Source organism: Cetorhinus maximus, chromosome 9 (genome assembly GCF_964194155.1).
Source record: "Cetorhinus maximus chromosome 9, sCetMax3.hap1.1, whole genome shotgun sequence".
In the NCBI taxonomy this organism is placed as follows: domain Eukaryota; kingdom Metazoa; phylum Chordata; class Chondrichthyes; order Lamniformes; family Cetorhinidae; genus Cetorhinus; species Cetorhinus maximus.
Window position 1 is genome coordinate 80750717 of NC_135887.1, and position 17746 is coordinate 80768462.

Genomic DNA, 17746 nt, shown 5'->3' on the forward strand with positions numbered 1-17746 from the left:
TTTATCTGCAACAGGGGCTTATTTAATGCCTGAAGGCAACACCTCTGACTGTACAGTACCAACTGCCAGCCTGGCATGTGATTCAAACCCACAGTTTCTGACTGAACCGACTGAAACACACCCGATCAATAACTTTTTTTTTGCCTGTTGCTCCCATCATTTATGCCATTGTTCATTTACTTTTTGCTCTAAGGTTAACCGTAAGTTTGCGTTCTCCTCCTCTCTCATTGGTTAATTCGACTTGGGTAATTAACTAGTTCCATTATCAAAATATTCTTCCATAATTTTATTTTTCTCCTTGATTACCTTCTAACAAAATTCTATCAAATCACCAATTTCTAGATTGGTGACTCTTAACTAATCTCTCCAGTGGCTGAGGAAGTCACTCAAATGTAAAATCTATAAGGAACACTGCAGTGGTTCAAGAAGAAGATCCATTACAATCTTCTTGGGCTAACTAGGAATGGGCAACAAATGTTAGCTTTGACAGACAGTGGCCTAGTGGTATTGTCACTGGACTGGTAATCCTGAGACCTAGGGTAATGCTCTGGGGACCTGGGTCCGAATCCTATCATGGCTGATGGTGGAAATTGAATTCAATAAAAATCTGGAATTAAAAGTCTAATAATGACTGTTCAAAAAAAATTGCCAATTGTTGTAAAACCCTGTCTGGCCTACATTGACTCCAGACCCACAGCAATGTGGTTGACTCTTTAATGCCCTCTGAAATGGCCTAGCAAGCCACTCGCTCAGTTCAAGGGTAATTAAGGATGGGCAATAAATGCTGGCCTAGCCAGTGATGCCCACATCCCATGAATGAATAAAAAAAAGTGATGCCCATGAACAAGAAATGAAAAAAAATGTGTGGTCTCAATAAATATGCAATGTTATATTAGTGGGGTCTTAACCTGTTTAAAGCAAATGGATTAATGCCTCTTCTCTAATAGAGGCAAAATTTAAGATGTAACTTTAGGGTCTATATATTTAGTAAAAAATGATCCACTAATAGAAATTAGACCCTGTGGATTGTATAGGCCAGTGGTTGATTCCCCTAAGAATTAAAAAAAATAAGTTAAACATCAGCCTAACGATTCTGTTTTTATTCATCAGGGAATTTCCAGAATCATGACTTACATCCAGCCTCATTACATTTTATGATTAATTTTATAACTTATATAGTGCCTTTAATGTAGTAAAACATCCTAAGGTGCTTCACAGGAGTGTTGTCAAACAAAAGAAAACATTGAGCCACAGAAGGAGGTTAGCCAAAGAGGTCAGTTTAAAGAAGCATCTTAAAAGAGGAGAGAGAGGTAGAGAGGCAGAAAGATTTTGGGAAATGATTTCAGAACTTGGAGTCTAAGGCCGGGCCACCAATGATGGGACATGCAAGAGTTGGAGGAGCGTGGACATTGAGGCAGGTTGTGCAGCTGAAGGAGATCAGAGAGGTAGGGAGTCACAAGGCTATGGAGGCGTTTGAAAACAAGGGTGAGAATTATAAAACCAAAACATATCTGGACATTGAAACATTTTAAACGTACTTTCCCCTAAGTCTGATAGATGGACTGTAACTGAGTATTAAAGTTACCTTCCGAAACACTGAAAAGTGGCACCCAAATCAAAGACTGCTGTGGTCAAACAGGAGAGCGTCCTGATTCGTTCACACCTTTCGGGCTGCACCCAATTCTGGCCAATGAGACACAAAAAAGGATACTCAAATCCTGGAGCTGATACTGAGCCAACAGGCTGATCTCTAACATTAGTGACATCAGTTATGATAAAAGGCTCCAGAAATAATGCAGGGGGTTGTTTCCATGTACTTGTCACCTGGGTTCATGCTTGGGGGTAGGTGGTGAAGGAGGGGGGGGGGGGGGTGGGGGGCGGGCGGGGAGGTGGATGCGGAGGTGTTGGGTGTGGGGGAGTGAAGGTTGGATAACATTTTAAAAATATATCTTATCTCTCACCCATTAGCTGCCTGAAGCCCAGCTGACTCCATTTTTGAATGGCCCTCCAGCAGCCTGTACTTCTATCCTAAACTGGTGGGAACCTATACTAATGAAGACCCTGGATGAACCAATGATCCTTAAAAGGATTGTTGGAGGCTGCTCCCACATGCCCCAAAGAAGATCTGGGGCGCTAGTTTTTGTGAGGTCAGGAGGAATATGAATATCTTCGGTCCCAATGCGGTCTCCTCTACATCGGAGAGACCAAACGCAGACTGGGTGACCGCTTTGCAGTACACCTTCGGTCTGTCTGCAAGAATGACCCAGACCTCCCTGTCGCTTGCCATTTTAACACTCCACCCTGCTCTCTTGCCCACATGTCTGTCCTTGGCTTGCTGCATTGTTCCAGTGAAGCTCAACGCCAACTGGAGGAACAGCACCTCATCTTCCGACTAGGCACCTTACAGCCTTCCGGATTGAATATTGAATTCAACAACTTTAGATCTTGAACTCCCTCCTCCATCCCCACCCCCTTTCCGTTTCTTCCCCCTCCCTTTTATTTTTTCCAATAATTTATATAGATTTTTCTTTTCCCACCTATTTCCATTATTTTTAAATCTATACCTTTTATGCCCTTATAGTCTTATTTCACCCCACCTCCACTAGAGCTGTACCTTGCGCGTCCTGCCATCCATTCTTAATTAGCACATTCTTTTAGATAATATCACCACCTTCAACATCTCTTTGATCCTTTTGTCTGTGACATCTTTTGATTATCTGCTCCTATCACTGCTTGCTTGTCCCTACAACCACCCCCCCCACCAACTTCTCTCCCCCCACCCCCCCCACCTTAAACCAGCTTATATTTCACCCCTCTCCTATTTTTACTTAGTTCTGTTGAAGGGTCATGAGGACTCGAAACGTCAACTTTGTTCTTCTCTGCCGATGCTGCCAGACCTGCTGAGTTTTCCCAGGTAATTCTGTTTTTGTTATGAATATCTTCTCACCCGCTACTGCCCATTCAGTGACTGCAAGTCAAGTGGCAAACTAAGTTCAAACTAATGAATGGTAGGATAAGGTTTGACGACAGAATGTTCTTCACATACAGAGTGATTAACTCATGGAATCTATTTCCTGGTGGGACTTTGGAGCTGGAAATCCTGGAAAAACTTAGGAAATATAACTAAATATTGTGATGGTGGTCTGGGACAAGATGGGCTGAATGGCCTTACTCCTTTCTACTTAACTTACAATTTTCTTACTTCCCTTTGCCACTCCTCCATGTAAATTGGACATATTCCATATGACAAACCCCAGGATACTCTGGGATTATTTGTGCTTGATAAAGTTTTGTAATTTAAGGAAGACATAGGGCACATAATGTATCACTCGGTTCTTTTCTTCCTTTATCTGTTCTGTTTTTTTCCCCTGTTCATTGAATTATACTGTGTGATCTTGCTGGCCGACTGAAAACATGATTCAATTCACAAATTGCATGGAAAAATAAGATTCTGGTGAAACGGGTTTGCAAAGCTTGCGCAGAGAGGTCAATTGAGTTGACCTTCATTACAAATGTCAGAGAGTAATTAGAAAAAGACCAAATTTGCATTTAAAACACTCTTGGAATTTTTCTTTATGCTCAGAATGGCAGAGGAATTTTTGGGAAAGCTTTGGTGATATGTTTTTACTTTACACTGATGTGGCCGAAAATTGTGGGGAGTCATGCTTGTTTTGATTTGGTGGCAGAGGATTGTGGGTAAAACTGCAGTGACCTGTTTTCCTTTGCGCTTGAGAATGACAGAGGATTATTGATAAGCTTTGCTGACATGTTTCTGGATTGTTTTCCAAGAGTTTCCCTTTGAAGCATTTCTAAAGCGGACGTATGAAATAACAGATGGGAAATGTGAGATAATAGATGGGAAATGGCTGAACAGCCAAAAATCCATTAAAAACAATCTAAAGGGTACAGAGTGTTGAGGGAGAACTTACACAAGGAGCAGGTCATAAAAACCCAGCCAATGGCAAAGGTCTCAAAATGAACAGGTTTGTAGCCAGAGAACTATTGGTAGCCTGTTTGGAATTGTGATGTCTAGAAAAGTAATTTACACCTTTTCCGATGGCAACAATGTTTTTTTTAGATATACTGCTGTTCAGATGGAAATGATTTTGCTAGAAGTGACCACAGGAAGTGCCTATGGCATTCCAGAAATTTGTTCTATTTCACTAGCAAGCATCCTTTTGTTGTTCTAATTAAATATATAGGTGAATAGCAAATAAGAAAAACATATGAGAGAATGAAAGGTCTGAAATATGGTTAATTGTTGAAGAATAGCATCTGGAAGAAAGGTAATTATCAGATCATTCTCATGGTGATACCTTTCCAATTTGTTGATGACTTGTCAAGCTCACTGCCGACAAGAAGGTCAATTGGACATATTGAATCAGAATGATCATGCTTTCACATTCCTTCATCCTACACACATATTAAAATTGATTTCATTGTCCTTGTGGGGAGAGTTCATGAAAACAGTGGTTCTTTAAGAGATTTTGCCTGTTATATACTTACAATGGTCAGACTACTTTCTCCCTCTCTTGCATTTTACAATATGAGCGGAATGCTCAGTTCCTTTTCTTCCCTGGATGATGAGTGTCTCATTGTTTATAATGACTTCTAAAGTTCCTCAATCTTTTTTCTTGAGGATGAGTTATCTTTTTCTCAGCTCTCTCCCTTAAGACACTGACACTCTTGGACGCTCCTGTATCTCAAGTGACCATTCTTCATGACTGTCGGTGTTTTAGTAAGCTATTTAACCATGGGGTGTCACAGCGTATGAGACATCCCCTGACTTGCATGCTTGCAATCACATGTCGCTGGATAATAATCAGGAATAAGAATCCTGACCTTTTTTTTGCCCTTTTTTAGGGTTTTGCGACTAATCTCATAACCCATCCCCACCCATGCAGCTAACTGAGATCCAACAATTCAGCTAAAAACAGTGACTTCAGCTAGGATCTGCTTGGTCTGTATGTTTTATCACCACACTGACATTATCAACAGAGCCATTGAGGCAGCTTGATCATTGATCCTGTTTTACAGCTACACTTTACTAAGGTGTGGTAATGTGAAGGTTGTTTTGGCTTATGTTAAGAACTATTAGTCAACCAACTGGGTGGCTCTAGAATTACAAGAGTCTGCAATCCTAGATCTGTCTATGCAATGGCTAACTGACCTCAATTCAAGCTGAAAGACAGAAACAATTTTACCATTGCATTTTCTCAGTACACTTTGAATTGAGGATTAGTTTGATGTATCGATTTAAGGTAAAATATAAGACCATGCAGTTTTCATTATGTTGGTAACAGAGATTGGTTTTCCATTTATTTTTGTTCAAAGCAAAATGATCCCCATCCTCTTTTCTGCACTGATCAGTGTACAACTTGCTAACCAGTCTGAAAAAGAATGTTTGCATTGAATCTAATACAAGCATGGTATGTACTTTCCTAGGACTTCCAAACTGTGGATCCACTTGCCTCTCTCAGTCTTCCCTTTCTCTTGTAATTAAGAGCCAAGATCAATATAATGGATTGGCTAATTCAGCACTCATTCTGCCACTGTATGTGTAGCACAGTGGACAGTAATGCCATCTTCTTCTGACTCCAATGGAGTATCCAAGGTCAGGATGATGCCCTTTAGCATCTTAGGTCGGAAATCCTAAGTGGTTACTGAAAATTTCTATCTACTATATTGACATCACCCAACTCCTAGTGTTTGTTTTAGTTCATCCTCAAAACTGCTTCTTTTCAGTTTGAACTGTAGGCCGGAGACCTTTATCGAAGTTCTTAGGGTTGTTCATAATCTCAGTAGTTCATTTGTGAAGGCACTCTGTGTCCAATGCCATATAGACTCTATACTAAAGTTTTATAACTATTGTGTTGCAACTAGAGTACGGTTGCAATAATATATTCTTTTAAAATGATAAGTCTTTCGCAATACCAGTCCTTACGCAGCTGCTGACATACTCTGATTTTTTCTTCCTGTTTTCAGTAGAGCAGTGGAAAGTTTTGAGAGTCAAGGCCGAGTGAAGAAATGTAATTTTTCAAGGTCGTTAGAGTAAAGGCATTGAACAGAAGGCTAAACACCGTGAGGTAGGTTCCTTAAAAAAAATTCCAAAAACTTATTTAAAAAGTCAGTAAATACACTAACGGGCAAAGGGTTGTGGGTCATTTTTCTGGGGCAATTCTTGAAATGCCAATTGCTGTTTTTTACCCATAAGTTGATGGAACGGTGAGAACGATGCCAGAGTTTTATTTACATAGTTCCCTTTGCTCAGTTCGTGCTTACTCTATTTACAACATTTTTATTTGATTCACTTCCTATTACCTTTCCTTTCATCAGGCACTCCGTGCGAGTGGAGACACAACAACTGCATTCCAGTCATTACAAAGTCATCATGTACCATAATTACACAACACAATAGGCAGCTGCAGACTCCACACAAAAACCATATTAAGTAAACAATAATAGCACTGCTGTGCTGTCCTGTTGGGCGGAATCGCCCCGGATTTGCATTAAGTGCAGTGGCGGGCGGGCGGGAAAAAGGTCGTTTTACCCGCCAGCCATCCCATTCCCGGCATGTCGCAGCTCATTGATGATTCATTCCTGGGAAACATGCTGGGCTGCGGGCAGGGCAACCGCTGATTCGCCCGCCCCTCTGCCAGCCCAGGCCTTCAGTAATCGGGGCACCATATTTATAGGGCGCGCCTGCACAGAGCTAGCACTCTTCAAGGGATAGCAAGCTGCTGGGAACAGATGGCTGCTAAAGGGAGGAAACAGCCTGCTCCAAGATTTAGCAATGCCCCCCTCGAGTGGCTACTGGACGCAGTGGAGGCCCACCGCGATGTCCTCTACCCCAGCTCTGTGCGAAGACCAGCAAGCAAGGTTACAGCATGGTAGGCTGTGGCAGTAGTGGTCAGCGCTAATGCCCTGCAAAAGAGGATAGATACCCTTTGCCAAAACAGGATGAATGGTCTCCTCCATTTCGTCAGGGTAAGTCACCTTTCTCATCACTCTCAACTCACACACTCAAACCCATCACACATCCACAGGGGTCTCATTCACTGCCAGTTCAAGGGCCATCACTATTTACTCTGTCACACTCACCTTCATTTGCCTTGCGGATCGTGTCCTCATCCTGTCCATGGCACCACTTAACATGCCAGGCATCCTTGTCATCTGGCCTGGCAAGTGTCCTGCTTACACTCTCTCCATCTGTATTCATACAGGACAAGCTGGCACACAGCAAAAGGGAGAGGTCACAGACTGGTAGAGGAATGCCAGAAATCAAGGTCCTCATGAATTTTGAAAACAGAGCCACCCAGCTGGCCAGCAAGGATCTGGACCGGTCCTGTGCTGACGGTGAGATTGGCCGTGCTCAACCAAGTGAGGATTCATCAGTGCAACATCCATCAGACAACCATGCTGTGGGTCACTTTCCCTGTTATGCAGTCCCTTGCCATGCACTAATTATCTCTTCTTGTTTTCGCAGGCACATCTGGGGAGCAGCTGAAGGGGTGTGTGAGCCGGGTCCTTGAGTCAAGTTCCGAAGAAATCTCGGAAGAAGAATCTATGATGCCCTCATTGAGGACTAGACACAGCGCTCAGCCACACCCTCCGCCAGCACAGAGACACACACCTCAGTGGGATCTAGTTCTGTAGTAGCTTCGGGGTCACAATCTGGTGAGCACATGGCACACTGTCTGATCCATAGCAGGCAATGGCAGGATCTTCCCAGGTTTCTGGCACTCGGAGGAATGTTGGAGGCCAGAAATCTGCTGAGTCCGAGTCAGATGATGAACCTCTGGACTCAGTCATACCTCAGTTGCTGGAGCTGCAAAGGCAAGCTCAGGAACATCAGGAAGGGATGTCCGCTGCACTCCTCAGATTGCAAGGCATGATGAAGGAGCCTGTTTGCCTTCAGTCTGAGGCGATAGTGTCGGCATGCCAAAACACCGAGGTCAACACTGGTAGGATGGAAGCTGCCATGGACACCTTGGTCCAGGGCATTGGTCTTGCTCTGCTGTGCGGGCTGAACTCCATCGCTGATGCCATAGTTGTGCCCAATCAACACGAGAGGGTTGCGAAGCCGCTCAATCTCACTCCAGCTTCCTGTTCTCATCAAGGAGTCAGCCAGGGGCCCTTGGGCACCCATAGTGGGGAGGATCAGCAAGTGCACACCCTAGGCCATTCACCCAGGTGGCTCCAGGAATGACGAGCCTACCCTAGTCCCCTTTTGCTGTGATCCCAGCAGTACCAGCTCCACAGGCCGAGGAGGGTGTCACTGGCACACAGCAGAACACCAAGAGCAGGCTGGGGCCCTCTAGGTCTCAGCCCTCCAAGGGTGCCCATCAAGGTCATCACAGGCAGCCCATACCAGTCAGCAGGCTGCCTCTACCTCCGCTGTGGATATCGGGGGAGCACCAAGATGTAGCAGCAGAGTTAGGAAGGTAAAGAAGATGTAACTCTTTAGAGTCAACCAAATAAACTAAATTAACAAAATTAGGGACAAATTAAAAAGCAGTCCATTAAAGGGAAACTGCAAAAACAAAGGCAAAATTTAAAGGAAACTTACAAATATTAAACCAAAATGTGATTAGCAGGGTCAATAAAACACCCCAGCCCCCCCCGGTGCCCACCGGGCATGGAAAGCCTCGATGGTGCCAGCAGACACAGCGTGCTCCCTCTCCAGGGACACCTGACCGCGAACGTAGCCGCGGAAAAGGGGCAGACAGTGGGGTCGGAGGAGGGTCCGCTGTTAAAGGCCAACTTGGCCAGGCCCAGGAGCAAGTTCACGAGGAGGTCCTTTTCCCTCCCGGCCCCCTCTCCGCACCGGGTGCCCGTAGATTAGGAGCATGGTACTGAAGTGCAAACAAAGCAACAGTAAAACATTTTTCAAATAACTGAAAAGGTGGTGCAGCCTACAACACCCTATATAGACATGGACCACAGACTCCACAAAGCCGCAAAAGATGCAGGCATCTTGGGAGTCCGTGTACCGACACGTCCTGCGGTTGTCTGGGACTGCTGCATGCAACACCCTCCACCCCAGGCCCCCAATGGAAAATGGGAGGATGTCCTCGTAGAGGGACCACCACCACTGGGGACCTCCACTGCCGGACGGCAACAAGGCACACCAGGGTGCGTCCGGGCGGTGGGTGAGGGAAAGGAAGTGAAGGGTATGCAGCAACAGCCCGTACAGGAAACGCCCCCGCACCGTGCTAAAGGACACGGAGGGCATTTCCGCGAGGCGTTTCAGGCTGCGGGGCACCGGCTCCCAAGGGTGGCTTCGGGGCTTGGAGCCAATGTGGAATTCTATCTGAACAGGGGTATGCTCAGACGGAAGGCCATCGCACACCTCTGCTACCTCGACTCCCAGAAAGACGTCGGGGCCGAGCATGACCGTCCTAAGGTCTTGGATGGCATTGGCCGCGAGCCAGACATCCACTGATGCGCGTTGCACCCAGTCCTGTGGAAGCATCCAGCCCACTCCTCCGCCACCCAGCACGTCCCCGATCCTGGTCACTCTGGCAGCCACAGCCCCCCTCTCCACCAGCCACTGAAACGGGCAGAGGGTACGGATTCCTGAGCAGCGGCTCTCTGACGGTAGCCGCTACTCCTGACGGTGGAGAGCTGCGTCGCGAGGTGACCATGCTCCAATCTTTCATCAGGTTCTGGTAAAAGACGGGCACTGCCTGCAAGGAGCCACGAAGGCCCCTCCGGTCTACAAACAGAAGCTGCACGTCATAATTCAGGCCGTGCACCTGGTGGAAGGAATACGTTGCCAGGACACACCATCTCGGAGTGGGCTCGATGTAAAGGTATCGCTGCAGGGCCTGAAGCCGGAAAGTCGCCACCTGGGTACGTAGGCACACCAGTGCCTGACTGCCCACCCTAAGCGGGAAACTCAGAACCTCAGCAGCGACCCAGTGCAGCCTTTTGTGCCAGAAGAAGTCGCTGAGCATTCTCTGGATTTTTGTGACAAAATCTGGGGGAGGGGTCAAAGTGACCAGCCGGTACCACAACATGGCGGCAATCAGCTGGTTCATGACCAGAACTCGACCCCGGTAAGACAGCACTCGGAGCAGTTCTGTCCAGCGCTGCAGGCGAGTGATAACCTGGTCTCTAGCTCCTGCCAGTTCGCTAGCCAGGATTCCTCAGCAGGGCAGAGGTGGACCCCCAGGTAGAAGAGGCTGGTCCTGCTCCAGGTGAAAGGCCTGAGCTCCTCGGGGAGGGGATCCATCTGCCACTGACTGACCAGGAGTCCAGAACTGTTGATCCTGGCAGAGGACGCGGCAGAGTAGACCTCGCACACCCTCCGCAGGTCAGCCGGGTTGGTGAACATGAGGAGCATGTCATCGGCATAAGCCAAGAGGACCACCCCGATGCTTGGCCCACGCAGAACCAATCACGTCAACCTCCTCCGTAAGAGGCGCAGGAAAGGCTCCGCACAGATAGAATACAATTGGCCAGACAGGGGGCAGCCCTGCCACACTCCTCTCCTAAAGTGAAGGGGCATCATCAGGGACCCGTTAACCTTAACTAGACACTCTGCAGCAGCATACAGAAGTTGGATCCGGGTAACGAAATGCGTCCCGAACCCGAATGCTCGCAGAGTCCCGAATAAATAATCGTGATCCACCCTGTCGAACGCCTTCTCCTGGTCAAGAGACAGGAAGGCGCTCGACAGACCAGCCCTCTGGGAGAAGTGGATGACATCCTGGACCAGATAGATGTTGTCAAAGATGGTACAGCCAGGACAGTATAGGACTGGTCAGAGTGGATCATGTGGTCCAGCATGGTGCCAAGGTGAGATGACATTGCCCTGGCAAAGATCTTGTAATCTGTGCTGAGGAGGGAGACTGGGTGCCAGTTTTTAAGAAGGCGGAGATCCCACTTCTTAGGCAGCAGGGTAATCACGGCCCTGCGCCATGAGAGCGGCATCTCCCCGGTCGTGATGTTGTCTCCTAGAACGCCCTGAGGAACTCCACGGTCAGCCCATCCAGCCCCGGGGACTTGCCCCTGGAGAGGCTTTCGAGGGAGCTTACCCGGTCAGCTCCCCCAGACCTATAGGGGAGTCAAGCTTTCCGGCGCCCTCTGGGCCGACCTGCGGCAGGTCCTCCCACAAAACTCTGTGACCATCCTCGCTGGACGGATCCAGAGAGAACAGGGCAGTGTAGTAGGTTTTGGCAATGGCCCTGATGCCCTCCGGATCCGAGACACGGGATCCGCCATCGGCCAGCAGCGTAAGGAGCTGCTGACAGATCCTGTGTCCTTTTCTCCAGCGAGTGGAAGAAGGGGAAGCCACGTTCCAGGTCCTGGAGGAACCAGATCCGCGACCTCATGTACATGCCCCAGGACCCAATGAGTTGCAGGTCCCGCAGCGCGCCCTTCTTCTCATCGTACACCGACCGCAGGGCCGGGTCCGCGTCGGGCTGACGGAGATGTGTCTCCAGGTCGAACACCTCCTTCTCCAACTCCTCAACCCTGGATTTCCGCCTCTTTGTTGACCCCTTCGCGTACTCCTGACAGAAAACTCGGACGTGAGTTTTGCCCCGTCCCACCAGAGCCTCAAGGAGGGGAAGCCTCCCCGCTTCCTTCTCCAGCCGGCCCAGAAACAACGGAACGAGTCCAGCAACCGCTAGTCCTCCAGCAGCAGGTTGTTAAAGTGCCAGTACGTGGACCCCGTCCGAGCGCAGAACGAAGCGAGCTCCGCGCACACCAGACGGTGGTCCGTGCACAGCACCTGCTGCACAGAAGCCGATGGAATGCAGGACACGTACGCCTTCGAAACGTAAAAACGCTGGAGTGAGGATGGAGATGTCGCCAGACGTCCACCAAGTCGAAGGACCTGACCAGATCCCTCAACTTACTCACACCTAACGAGTGGTGCTGGGCATCGTGAGGGTCCCTGGCCCCGAGGATACAATTGAAATCCCCCCCGAGGACGATGCACTCACCTGCGTCGATGGAGCTGAGATGAGTGGATACTTCCTCAAAGAAGCTCGCTTGCTGCTGCGCACCCAGGGGAGCGTACACATTCACAAAGTGAAGTGCCGCAGCCCCTAGGCGCACAATAAGGTGCAGCAACTGGACTTGCACCGGCTCCTTGACCCCCAAGATCTCCAGCTGAAAATGTGGGGCCAAGAAGATAGCCAACCCACCAGAACTGGAGGCTAAGTGACTCATGTAGACCCCACCTCGCCACTCCAGGAGTCACGTAGCTTTGTCTCCTGGAACAGTATGGGTTTCCTGCAGGAAACATACCGCATACTTCCCGTCCCTGAGGACCGAGAAATTCTGGAACCTGCGCTGTGTCCCTGCTGCCGTTGATGTTGAGGCTGGCTATGGAGTCTTCATTGTCAGAAGTATGTGCTACCATCACCATGTCTAGTGTAAGAAAGAGAGGACTATTTTAATACTTCCTCTCCTTCAGGACCCCAGCGAGAAATGTGTGGACCCTCCTCTTAACCAGAGCAGCTTGTAAAAGTCCAGAGGAGTATGTTGGAAAAAGCAATAGTCGCAGCAGAGTGTACATCTCTCAGTAGCAGCAGCCACAGCCACAGCCAGCACACAGCAACAGCTCCCACTCCGGCAGGGATGAGATGCACCTGAGCCCAGTCATGAAGCTGTAAGTCTGCAGCCTGGGCATGGGTGTCAATCACTTGTACTTAATGTTTACTTTGTAAATAAACTCCCAAGAATGTCTTGCTGCCTATGGCTCCTTGTTCCGATTAGCAGTGTTCATGCCACTTAGATGTGAAACCTTGGTTCCTGCAGAAGATAAAGGCAGGTGACTCAGTCCAGGGCCTCTCCCCTGTACAACCTCCCCAGCACACTGATGGTGCATCTTCACACTCAGTGGACAAATCAGTCATGCCTGCACCTCGATGGGGCTTATCATTGCTGCCAGGATATCCTGGGTCGGCAGCACAGAGTTCCGTCATTTTCTCTGTGTGTTCTCACTTTCATGGCCGCTGGCAGTGGATGCCCTCCATATCCTGCAGAAAGTGGCAGATGTGATCGTCCACTTGCCCGGACATGTGCAGTCTCCGGCGACACTGGTTCTTGGCCATCTGCATGAATGACAAGTGCTGTCCGTAGACCTAGGTCTAGCTAGGTGCCAACCAGTGATGGCTCGCTGTGGCTGTTCAGTGGCATGCGTAGGATCCCCAGCAACCCCTTCTTCCTAAGGGTGCTGCTCCTCCCACTGCTCAGCCAAGCACTTCCGTCGCTCTCTTCTCCTTCATCTCCGCTCTTTGTAAGTCATGAGGCATACAGCTAGGTCACCAGGCTCCATGCTCCTGATGTATTCCTCCTACAAGATGAAAGAGATAGGAATGTGGGTTAGCATGTGTGCACTGAGAACCACTCTTGGTTAAGTCTGAAGGCCCTTTAACATATACTGGAGAGTGCTGGCCACCACTTGGATGGCCAGAGTTTAGTGCGCTGCATGGCTGCCCGAAACCCCGCCCACCTCCGCCCCACTTCACCTGACCGATTGGTGGCAGCTTTGCCCATTGGACTGCATGCTGTGCTCTCAGCTCAGGGGCAGGTATTCTCCTAACCTGTGCTGCAAGGCTGCTCTGTTAGCTTGAGCCATGGGGGAGACTGGTCCAAAAATTAATGAAGACATTGCAAGGGGCTGTGAACGCATCCACCAGTGACTGCTCCAATGCCAACTTCCGCAAGGTGATTGTACAACTTGCCCAGCCGTCCAATTGTTCTGCAGTCCACTAAAAAGCTCATTAATTTGCAATTTGTGCCCGAGGAGTGAAAACATCAGGAGCACTTGGTGACACTTTCATGCCTCTGTGTTGCTTGAGTGGGCAGATAAACTAGAGGCCCTACTCCACGCATGTCAATGTGGCTGCATCTGAACTGTCTCAGCTGTGGAGGAATGGTCACTTTATACTAACGCGTGGCCGCTTCCCTCCACCTCCCCTCACCCAGTCCCCGCATGCGCTTGTGCACTACCATCAGACTGTGCTGCCTTGCGCCCCCCACAACTCACCCCAACCACAGTGCAGCCCTTTCCCCGGCCTTGCACTGTCAGCCAGCTGGGGAAAAGCGACTTGCCTGTGCCCTCACCTGAATGCGCGACACCTCCTCCTTGAAGTCGAACGGGTGACCCTCGCCAGTGCTGCGCAACGTTAGTGTGCACTCATCTCCAAGTTCCCCTCGAAGTAATTATATTATTATAGATTTTAAGGACAACTGCTTTAAAGGCAAATTTCTGTTTTCAAACCTTTGCATTGAGTTTAAAAGCTTTTTACAAAATGGAAGTATGGACAGACAACATGGCACCTTTCTGTTTGTTCAAACCTCAGCAAACTCATATCTCCAGAGCTGGCTACAAAGCATAATTAAAATTGCAAAGCTCTCTCCAGGGATGTCCCTTGAATTTGACTGAGTGTGGCATCAGGGAGCCCTAAAAAAACTGGAGTCAATGGGAATCAGGGGGAAAACTCTCTGGTGGCTGGAGTCATATCGAGCACAATGGAAGATGGTTGTGGTTGTTAGAGGTCAATCATCTCAGTTCCTGGACATCACTGCAGGGATTCCTCAGGGTCGTGTCCTAGGTCCCTCAGATACTGAAGCAGACCATATCCAAATGCAGCAAGACCTGGACAATATCCAGACTTGGACTGACAAGTGGCAAATAACATTCGTGCCACACAAGTGCCAGGCAATGACCATCTCCAACAAGAGAGAATCTAACCATCACCCCTCAGCATTCAATGACATTACCATTGCTGAATCCCCCATTATCAACATCCTGGAGGTCACCATTGACCAGAAATTGAACTGGACTAGCCATATAAATACTGTGGCTACAAGAGCAGGTCAGAGGCTAGGAATCCTGTGGCGAGTAACTCACCTCCTGACTCCCCAAACCCTGTGCACTATCTACAAGGCACAGGTCAGGAGTGTGATGGAATACTCCCCACTTGCCTGGATGAGTGCTGCTCTCAACAACACTCAAAAAGCTTGACACCATCCAGGACAAAGTAGCCCACTTGATTGGCACCCCTTTCACAAGCATTCACTCCCTCCACCACAGACAGACAGTGACAGCAGTGTGTACCACCTACAAGATGCACTGCAGCAACTCACCAAGTCTCCTTTAGACAGCACCTGCCAAATCCACGACCGCTATCATCTAGAAAGACAAGGACAGCAGACAGATGGGAACGCCATCACTTGGAAGTTCCCCTCCAAGCCAGTCATCATCCTGACTTGGAAATATGTCGCTGTTCCGTTACTGTCGCTTGGACAAGATCCTGGAACTCCCTTCCTAACAGCACTGCAGCAGTTCAAGAAGGCAGCTCACCACCACCTTCTCAAGGGCAATTATGGCTGGGCAATAAATGCTGGCCTAGCCAGCGACCCCCACATTCCGTGTACACACACACAAATTCTTAGCTCATAGACCACTTTAAGGAAATGCCTTTCATGTGGTCGTGACAATAGGAACAGACTGAAAGTATCGTGGTTGGGTTAGGAGTTTCATTTTTGTAATGTGCACCTCCGTAAATAATTCTAATAAAAGTGTTTAAAGATTGGCTTCAGTTCTATCCTTCATCACCTGACTTTTTGGAGGATAAAAAATTGCATTGTTAGAGGTATCGCTCTTTGCATAAGATGTTAAACCCAGGCCCTATTCTTCTGTTCTGGAGGTTGTTATGGACTTGTTGGCAGTTTTTGAAGTGGAGCCAGATGCTTGGCCTGCATTCTTCCTTCAACCATCAGAGCCTAAAAGCAAATTGATGATCAATCTCATTTTTTCTCTGTGGAATCTTGCTACGTACAACTGTCTACATGACGCAATGACTGCACTTCAGAGTAATTCAATGCATGGACAGTGTTTTGAGATGTCCTGAGGGATATGAAAATATAGCTTGCTTTCTTTCCGGTATGAGAATTAAAATGTGCTAAAAATCAAACTACAGGTGCAATGAACTTGCTCTGCACCAGATTGAATAAACTAATCCATGGAAACTTGCAGAATGATAGGTCTTTTTCATACCTTCAATCTACCAATTTCAATTGTGCCATCTTTTAAGCTTCTGTTAGGAGTTCCCAATGAGAGACCAGGTACTTCCTCAAGGAATTGGAGGAATGTTGAATGCCACATCATCCTTCCCTGCTTCTTGCAGATTAGATCTTCAGTTTGTCTTCCTTGCAGAGCCACATGCACGGCATAGAGAGACTCTTATGAAGGGAAATCCGGAGGGTGGGGTGGGGGGAGGAGTGGTGGTGCAATTAAAGGATTAATTAGCGGAAACTGCCTTTTACCATGGTTACGCTTGCAGCAAGGGCAGCAGATAGATGGGGACACCACCACCTGAAGTTTCTGTCCAAGCCATTCGCCACCCTGACTTGGAAATATATCGCCATTGCTGTTTCAAAATCCTGGAACTCCCTCCCTAACATGTAGGTGTACCTACACCACATGGACTGCAGTGGTTCAAGAAGGCAGCTCATCACCATCTTCTCAAGGGCAAATAGGGATGGGCAATAAATGCTGGCCCATGAAAGAATAAAGAAATGTATGTGTGCGCATGTGCATGTGTGTGTGTGTGTATCCTTGTGCATGTGTGTGCATGTGTGTGTATGTGCGTTTGTGTGCATGCGCATGTGTGTGTGCGTGTATGTGTGTGTGTATATGCTTGTGTGTGTGCGTGTCCCCGCCATGATGAACCCTAACATCCATTAGATTTTAGTGCCAGCTCTCAAATCTGAAGGTGAGAATTTGGGCGGGGAGCCTGGCAATTTCTGGTGGTTTTGGAACTGTACACCCCAGCATCTTTGTGAAAAGAGAGCAAAAATAGGAAAAAAAAAGTGTTTAAGGAAGGCCCCAGTCGGTGAAGCAGAACTATTTAATTGAAATTTTTAACCAGGACATGCTTCCAACTTACATTCCACAGTTAGTTTCCTTTTCTTGATTTTACAGTTGTTCTCACCCTCCCAGCACTTAAGCGTCCACAAACCATTCCTCAACTTTGAAAAAATGCTGGAAACCTGACCTCAAGACTTTTCTACCAGGACAGTGAAGGATCATACCTGGACAAATGAACTTCCAAATTGCTGGTGCTACCAGTAGGGAAGAGTCCCACAAATCCTCTCTACTGGGCTTGGAAGAAATCAGAACCTCCTATTTTGCTCCCTTTTAGTGAGCTAGTGGACTGATAACATCAACCTCAATACATCTGCGGCACCTGTTGTCCATGTTATTGCAGTTCACCTGTAGGTGTAAGCTCTCAATGAGATGCTTTGAAGTTTACTTTATTACTTAACTGCTCATGATAAGAAGACACTGATAGCAATTTCCCAAGTGGCATGTACATACAGATAGCAGAGGAGGAATGTTGTTTCATGAATGCAGCTACCCGTTCCAGTCAGAACGGAAAATAATGTAACATTTTCTTGACCTGTGGAGTAAAAAGCAACAAGGAGACATGTCAGTGTATGTGTTTTTTTTCCAGCTATTCCCAAGTTATTTTAAGTTATTTAGGTGTTCCCTTCTTTCCATCTTCCTCGCTGCATTAGCTAAGAAGGCAGCTGGAGGAGCTGCCTGTAGGAGGTGCGCATTGTTTTCCCCCACCTCTCAATCTTGTGGGGAAGCACCTGACATTCACTCTTTCCTCTGCTGTCTGCCTATAGATTGCAATTGGTGCAGGACCAAAATCAGACCTTCAGTTCACCTTTCTTGCAAAGGCAAACATACAGCATACAGACAACGGAAATG

The 17746-nt window shown here is 47.8% G+C and overlaps 1 long non-coding RNA gene across 2 annotated transcripts in view; it reads left to right on the plus strand.

The window, feature by feature from the left end:
* LOC144684754 (uncharacterized) overlaps positions 1-17535 on the plus strand; it is a 108483-nt gene extending 90948 nt beyond the window's left edge. For both annotated transcript variants that reach the window (XR_013577563.1, XR_013577562.1), the window contains 2 exons: positions 5989-6086; positions 16952-17535. This is a non-coding gene — a long non-coding RNA (uncharacterized LOC144684754). The remainder of the gene's footprint in view (positions 1-5988; positions 6087-16951) is intronic.
* The last annotated feature ends 211 nt before the right edge of the window (positions 17536-17746 follow it).